This window comes from Pseudorasbora parva, chromosome 5 (assembly GCF_024679245.1).
Source record: "Pseudorasbora parva isolate DD20220531a chromosome 5, ASM2467924v1, whole genome shotgun sequence".
NCBI lineage: Eukaryota > Metazoa > Chordata > Actinopteri > Cypriniformes > Gobionidae > Pseudorasbora > Pseudorasbora parva.
This window is the reverse complement of record NC_090176.1, coordinates 16,582,812-16,590,689: the sequence shown is the minus strand read 5'-3', so window position 1 is coordinate 16,590,689 and position 7,878 is coordinate 16,582,812. Positions and strand designations below refer to the sequence as shown.

The window sequence follows — 7,878 nt, the reverse complement described above, 5'->3', positions numbered from 1 at the left end:
TTTATTTACTGTAACGTGGGACAGGAAAATATAATTTAGGTTAATGCAATTTAGATTAAAGGATTAATGTTATATTCATTATATAGGCATTAGAAGGGCTTTTATATTTATTAGTGGAATTTAATTGTAGCCTATATTCTTAGATGTACACGTTTGATCAAATACATACTGATGAAACATTTTCAGAATGATAATTAATAACTGTTGCATTTGATTTTCGCCTGCTTATTTAAAGGCCAATACGCCAGGAAACGACTGTTTTCTGTTTTACCTATACATCATCTAAAATGTTAAATTTAAATATGAATTAAGTAGTATTCCTTATACAATTTTACATAGGAGAAGAAATTTTTTTTTTTTTTTTAAAGCACAGTTAAAAGCTGGGTCTGAATATAAGCTGAACAATCGGAATGAGGACAGCTGCAAAATGATAAAATGTTTCAATGTGTCAATCACAGAATGAACAAGATATATCAATATCAAATCAAATAAATAATTATTAAATCTCTTCACAAGATAATAATTGCAATATCATATTTATAAAAACATCATCAAACATTTATAAAAGAATTGTTCATACTCAGGAGCTCAGTGAATTTGAGCTTGGTACCGTGGTAGGTTGGCATCTATGCAATAAGTCCATTTGCTAAATTTGCTCACTAATTAATATTTAACGGTCAACTGTTAGTGGTATTATAACAAAGTGGAAGCAATTGGGAACAACAGCAACTCAGCCACAAAGTGGTAGCCCACGTAAAATCGCAGAGTGGGGTCAGCGCATGCTGAGGTGCACAGTGTGCAGAAGTCACCAACTTTCTGCAGTCAAAATCGACAGACCTCCAAACTGCGTGGTGTAAAGCACGCCACCACTGGACTCTAGAGCAGTGGAGACGTGTTCTCTGGAGGGACGAATCATGCTTTTCTGTCTGGCAATTCGATGGACGAGTCTGGGTTTGGCAGTTGCCAGGAGAACGGTACTTGCCTGACTGCATTGTGCCAAGTGTAATGTTTGCTGGAGGGGGGATTATGGTGTGGGGTTGTTTTTTTTAATCAGGAGTTGGGCTTGACCCCTTAGTTCCAGTGAAAAGAACTTTTAATGCTTTAGTGTATCAAGACATTTTGGACAATTTCATGTTCCCAACTTTTGGGATCGGTCCCTTCCTGTTCCAACATGTCTGCGCACCAGTGCACAAAGCAAGGTCCATAAAGACATGGATGAGTTGGTTTGGTGTAGGTAGAGAAACTTGACTGGCCTGCACAGAGTCCTGACCTCAACCCGACAGAACACCATTGGGATGAATTAGAGCGGAGACTCTGAGCCAGGCCTTCTCGTCCAACATCAGTGCCTGACATCACAAATGCGCTTCTAGAAGAATGGTCAAAAATTCCCATAAACACACTCCTAGACCTTGTGGAAAGCCTTCCCAGAAGAGTTGAAGCTGTTACAGCTGAAAAGGGCGGGCCAATTCCATATGAAACCCTACGGATTAAGAATGGGATGTCATTAAAGTTCATGTGCATGTAAAGGCAGGCGTCCCAAAACTTTTGGCAATATAGTGTCCTTCATGTCCCACAAAAACTATATCATTACAAAATCAATTAATATGAAATAATGACTTTATTATTATTATTTTTTAATACAGAATGTGCTTATTATTCCAAATAAAACACCTGTTTTATACCTAGACGTCATGATTCAATCACTTCCCGGTAATTTTATGACGTGTCATAGTGACGAGTTGATCATTTGATAGGCTAACTAAAACATACCAAATACCATAATGTCCAGTGGCCAACAGAGGGAGTACAATAACCAGATGATTTTGCTTTTACCCTGATCAGCCATGGTGCTCTGACTGTGATCTGGGAATATATTTTGAGCAATATAGCTACGTGCATCACATTAATTTTAGGACGCAATACGAAATCTTAAAGTTTCTGAATGTGTCCAAAGAACAGCAATTTATATCATGGTTATTAAAGGCATGCAGTGTATATTGTCACAACGGGTTAAGATATTACTATTATATCTGAATCACACCATAGTGACGGTGGTGTTAAAAAAATGATTAAAAGAAAAAATTCTGGCCTGAGAACTAAAAATAATCAACTTTATTATTTTACCTGACCGCAGACCGGGGGTCGGACAACTGACTCCATTGTGACTTTAGATTGTTTGCCAGTTTTTAGACATGCAAATAGCTACACATCAGTTTTTTATAAAAATGCACACGAACTGTCCTCGTTCATTGGAGGCAGTTCGCTGTGGACTCGTGCACGCTGATCCGTGTCGCGCGCGCCTCAGTCAGTCTCTCGTTTTCTCAGCGCGTGGAAGCAGCAGCTGTGCCGTCAAATGCAGCAGCACTGAAGAGCAACGACGGGCAACATTTCGCCATTCAGCTTCACTCACGTTTATTTTGCAGGATTATTACGCCGAATCGCACCGAGGCTCGGAGGAGGCTTTATTCAGACCGGTAAGAGTCGTTCTTCATTCTTCAGTGTTGCTGTTGTCTGTATTCGCTCCTTATGTGCGTCCCAGTCCTGATAGCGTCTGCTAGTTCCCATTCTTCTCATTTCATCAGAATGAGAGGAGCTCCTTCACTATGTTTCCCGCTTTTCAAGCATCAGTAACATTTACGAGCGGCGCGTTTACTACATTATTGTTTACATTGCTGTTTTCTAAATTGCGCGCCTTTCACTCGAGACTGAATATTCATATTATACTTGTTGAAATACTTGTTGAGACAGAATTATTATTATAAGCTGTTGTATGTTAAATATTATATCAGTTTTGAAAGTTCCACGCGGAAATGTTTTGTTTTGGATACTGAGTTCACTGGAAAGAAAGCTACACGGACTCAATGAAGAACCTTATTTCGTGCATTACGTGTTAAGAAACGAAAGACGGTCACAAGTTTCTCGGCTTTAAGATGTTTTGAAACAGGCTGAAGACAAGATATGTTGGTTAAATTCTGTTGATAAGTGTTGAATGTCGTGTTATTTTTGTATTTGGTGTATTAATCACTGTTGTATGGTGAGCGTCAGATGGTTGAGCGGCTCTGTAGAAACGCCGATGCCCTTGATGTCATGTCACCTGGGCAACCGCTTCAGCACCATGGAGAGAGTTCGCGGCTCAACGCTGCAACAAACCAAAGTTATTTATTCTGTCTCCTCTGTTCGTTTTCTTAGCTTGTTGATTTGCAACTTTTGTCTTATGTTTGTCGTGACACTATTCTTTGTTTATAAATACGTTTGATATGACACGAATCTTATCAGCCTGGTTTATCCCAAGGTTTTTCTCTCCATTTTTTCACCGGATGAGTTTGGGTTCCTTGCAACCGTCGCCCTTGTTGCTTTGCGTTTGGCTTGCTCAGTTGGGGACACTAAATATTTAATTACATTACTTTCTATTAAATTCTGTTGCAATATTTTCCTGTTATCACTGTGAAGCTGCTTTGAAACAATCTTCATTGTAAAAAGCGCTATAATTAAGGTGACTTGACTTATACAAACAAAGCAAAACAGAAATGTATAAATTCATTTAAAGTTCCATTCTTATTTTTTTAGGCCTATTGTAGTATTTATTATCAATTATTTATTCTATTTTATTTTTGTTTAAAGGCACGATATGTACGATTTTTTGATTCAAATACCACTAGAACAATGTTATATATTGTGTTAACTTGTGTACTTGCATGATCCCAAATGTTTCCAAGAATGTTTAAATCCAGAGAAATAAGCAATTTTAACTAGGACACTGACCATGCACGTGTGTCGCCTATCAATGACACCACATGTGATTTATTTAACATTTTTTCCCTGAAGCCGATTCTCAATATTTCATTGGCCAAGCCATTATGCGAGTAAATCTTCACTCTGGGCACTTAATAATATATATCATTAGCCATTGGCAAATAAATGCTTAGATTTTACCAGCCAGTGTGTATGTTAGAGTTACTCTCTCCGTCTAGCGATGCGCAGCATGCCTGTATCTGACATACCTTAAACTGTAGTGTGAAGGCGTACAACTCATTGTCGCTTTCCAGAGAGCGCTGAGATTCTCTCTTTCTATTTATTTTTCTGTCAAAATAACAAAAGACCTGCGGTTTAGTGAGCAGACTGATATGCAAACGGCGGGCTCAAATCTCATTGGCTGGTGCTCATCTATTACCTTCACTGTTTTGATTTCAGCAAATCAGTTTGAGTGAACACAGACAACGTGCACCACAGCCCGCCCTAAGTCCACTTAAATAAAAAAAAAAAAAAAAAAAAAAATATATATATATATATATATATATATATATATATATATATATATATATATATATATATATATATATATATATATATATGTATATATATATATATATATATATATATGTATATATATATATATATATATATATATATATATATATATATATATATACACACAGTGGGTATGGAAAGTATTCAGACCCCCTTACATTTTTCTCATTCATGTACACACAGCACCCCATATTGACAGAAAAACACAGAATTGTTGACATTTATTAAAAAAAGAATAACTGAAATATCAAATGGTCCTAAGTATTCAGACATTTGCTGTGACACTCATATATTCAACTCAGGTGCTGTCCATTTCTTCTGATCATCCTTGAGATGTTTCTACACCTTCATTTGATTCTACCTGTGTTTGATTATACTGATTGAACTTGATTAGGAAAGCCACACACCTGTCTATATAAGAGACTAGACTTATAGACACTGATCTGGCCAAGGCTATAAAAATATTTCTGTTGCACTTAAGGTTCCTAAGAGCACAGTGGCCTCCATAATCCTTAAATGGAAGACGTTTGGGACAACCAGAACCCTTCCTAGAGCTAGCCGTCCGGCCAAACTGAGCTATCGGTGTAAAGAGCCTTGGGGAGATAGGTAAAGAAGAACCCAAAGATCACTGTGGCTGAGCTCCAGGAATGCAGTCGAGTGATGGGAGAAAGTTGTAAAAAGTCAAACATCACTGCAGCCCTCCACCAGCCGAGGCTTTATGGCAGAGTGGCCCGACGGAAACCTCTCCTCAGTGCAAGACACATGAAAGTTTGCTAAAAACCCATGAAGGACTCCAAGATGGTGAGAAATAAGATTCTCTGGTCTGATGAGACCAAGATAGAACTTTTTGGCCTCAATTCTAAGTGGTATGTGTGGAGAAAAATATCACCTGTCCAATACAGTCCAAACAGTAACGCATGGTGGTGGCAGCATCATGCTGTGGGGGTGTTTTTCAGCTGCAGGGAGAGGACGACTGGTTGGAATTGAGGGAAAGATGAATGTGGCCAAGTTAGGGGTGTGTGATATGTATAGTCTGCGATAATATCGTAAATGTTGTTTTAACGATGATCGATCCGACATAATCGAGTATATGCTTCACACACACACCCAGTGAGTGTGTGTGCGCATACAATACGTGATGTATTGTAAAGTAAAGTAAAATGTAAAATGTACAGTTTACTAAACAAGAATTTAATATTAAGTGACTTACATTTTAGACACCACATTGCCCATTTTTACTCGCCAACGAGAATAGTTCAGAACAAAGTCACAGCTCTGTAATCGCGTCTCTGAGCAACACACAGTGTTTCTTTACTGAATGAATCAGCTTTCTGAATGAATCAGTTGAATCAATGATTCGGTGACTAAGATAGATTAATCGATTAATTAATAGATATTGCATCTTTCCCAAAAAGATTCATGGCTGTATTAGATCAAAAGAATGCAAAACGGTCAACATATAATGTATCACAAAGAAGCCAGTCTTCTGTCGAAATTCAGGATGTCAAAATGGAGGATTAAAATTAGTTTGATTTAATTCAGATTAGAATATAAACAAAAGTCCACAACCTGTACTTTTCTGTTGAGCTATTAGTTACAGTGGGGGAAAGTGCTCTAAAAATCATTCTTATGAGGCACTGAACTTGGCACGCGTTTGTTATAACATTATTTTCCATTCTGGGTCAGTGAAGTACCTCAACAAGAACTGTTTTTGAAACGATAGCAAATGAGTTCTTTATGGATGGCCAAGCAAAATCAGTACAAAATAGCCAAATCCACACTTTAATCAGAGCTGGCAGTTGGGCCTGCAGTAAAGAGCTGTGAAGACAAAAGGAATAATGATATTTAATACTGACTTTATGAATGTTTGGCCAGCTATTCATTATGATACGTGAATAATATATTTGTAGTTAGGGGTGCAACAAGCACAAGAGATTTGATTCTGGGCCCAAATCTGGTTTTGTTATCCCCTTTTTTGATGGATATATTGCACATTACATTGAATGTAATGTGAAGACTTGTATATTTATTTATTTATAAGTGCATATATTAAAAAATGTGTTGCCTTTTAGTCTTACTAGAGCCTAAAATCCATGTGTGAAGGTGATAATAGAAAATACAGAAATAAAAAATACATCTTAGATGGATCTCTAGAAGGGGATCCTTAAGTGAGATTCTTAAATGTCCCATAAGGATGATGAGGTAGTCTGTTTTAAGTAGGTTAACCCTCTTCATAAAAGCCTCTGATGATAGTCACAACATTTTTTACTGCGGCTGCTTTTCTTTCAAAGGCACCGTGTACAGAGAAGGACTGAAATGTACTGTTGTGGAATTTGAGTTTGATAGAAATATCAGGCAACTACTTAGTGTGTACATGTGTTCTGCATACCCTGTATTTGTGCCTCTGCTTGTAGTTGCTTTTACTTAAAAAAACAGATTGCACATGTTTCTCCAAACTTAATTCATGGCATTATAAGCATTCCCATCTGTATTGACTTCATTGCAGATTCATGGAAATGAAGCAAAGCTACACTTTGTGATGATTTGGGATCTTTCAGATCTCTGAATAAACATGGCTGGGTTAGTGCAGGACATGAGGAGCCGCTTCAGTAAGAGTCAAACTGGTGGGTCGCAAACCAAAAATGGGTTGCAGACTAGTTGTTTAGCATTATGCCAGTACTACAGTTTAGATTTGAAAACTCATACAAAGCTTCAGAAAATACTGGCACATTCCCTCACACGTTCATATTGTTTACAAATGCAGACCCAAAAGAATACCATACTGATGTCTTCCCTCTCAAATGAAATTACCCTCAATGAATGAACTGACATTGCAGTGTTGTCCAATACTTTCCAAGCTCTGTTTTTTTAAATAGTTGAATCATCTGTGAGAGTGAACCGTTCTCACTGCTGGCCAGTATTTCTGCAAAAAAAAAAAAAAGTATCAAAAGTGAGTCCAATTAGGCTCATGTGCAGACAAATCTTCTACAGAAAAAAATAACTGCTAAATCTTTTCTACTCCTTTCATATTTTATGTCACACTTTCATTTACAGATATAGAGCACTGTGACGCTGATGCTGTTCTGCATGACATGCTTTTCCTCAGCTGGCCCCCATACCAGCTGTCTCCTCAGTTTAGCAGTACTAGCCGTCATTAGATTTATTTCATCTAGACCCCCTGTACTTTGTTTAACACATGATCATGACCACTGTTGACGAGGCAGTAATTGGCCCAATGTGCCGTGTCCGAATGGTTTTGGTCACACTTGAAGTCTGAAGCCACTGTATCCCACTGCATCTCAAAGCAGCAGTTATGAAAGCCTCCTTTGATGTTAGGATGTTTTTCTGGGACGGCTTTTCTGCCACAATAAGCTGCGTTATCCTTCGGAGGGGGACCGTGAGCCCCGAAGTAAAGCCTGGCAATAAATCAAGTTATAATTTAATTTATACGGAGATCCATGGAATAAAGCGAGCAGGAAATGCAATTTGCTGCCTTTCAGATCTCTGAATAAACATGGCTGGGTTAGTGCAGGACATGAGGAGCCGCTTCAGTAAGAGTCAAACTGGTGG

The 7,878-nt window shown here is 38.0% G+C and overlaps 1 protein-coding gene across 1 annotated transcript in view; it reads left to right on the top strand.

Moving 5' to 3' along the window:
* The first annotated feature begins 2,261 nt into the window (after positions 1-2,261).
* Positions 2,262-7,878, top strand: part of enox1 (ecto-NOX disulfide-thiol exchanger 1) — a 157,115-nt gene continuing 151,498 nt past the window's right edge. The window contains exon 1 of the mRNA XM_067443351.1: positions 2,262-2,474. The gene's annotated coding sequence lies outside the window, so the exon portion shown is untranslated. The remainder of the gene's footprint in view (positions 2,475-7,878) is intronic.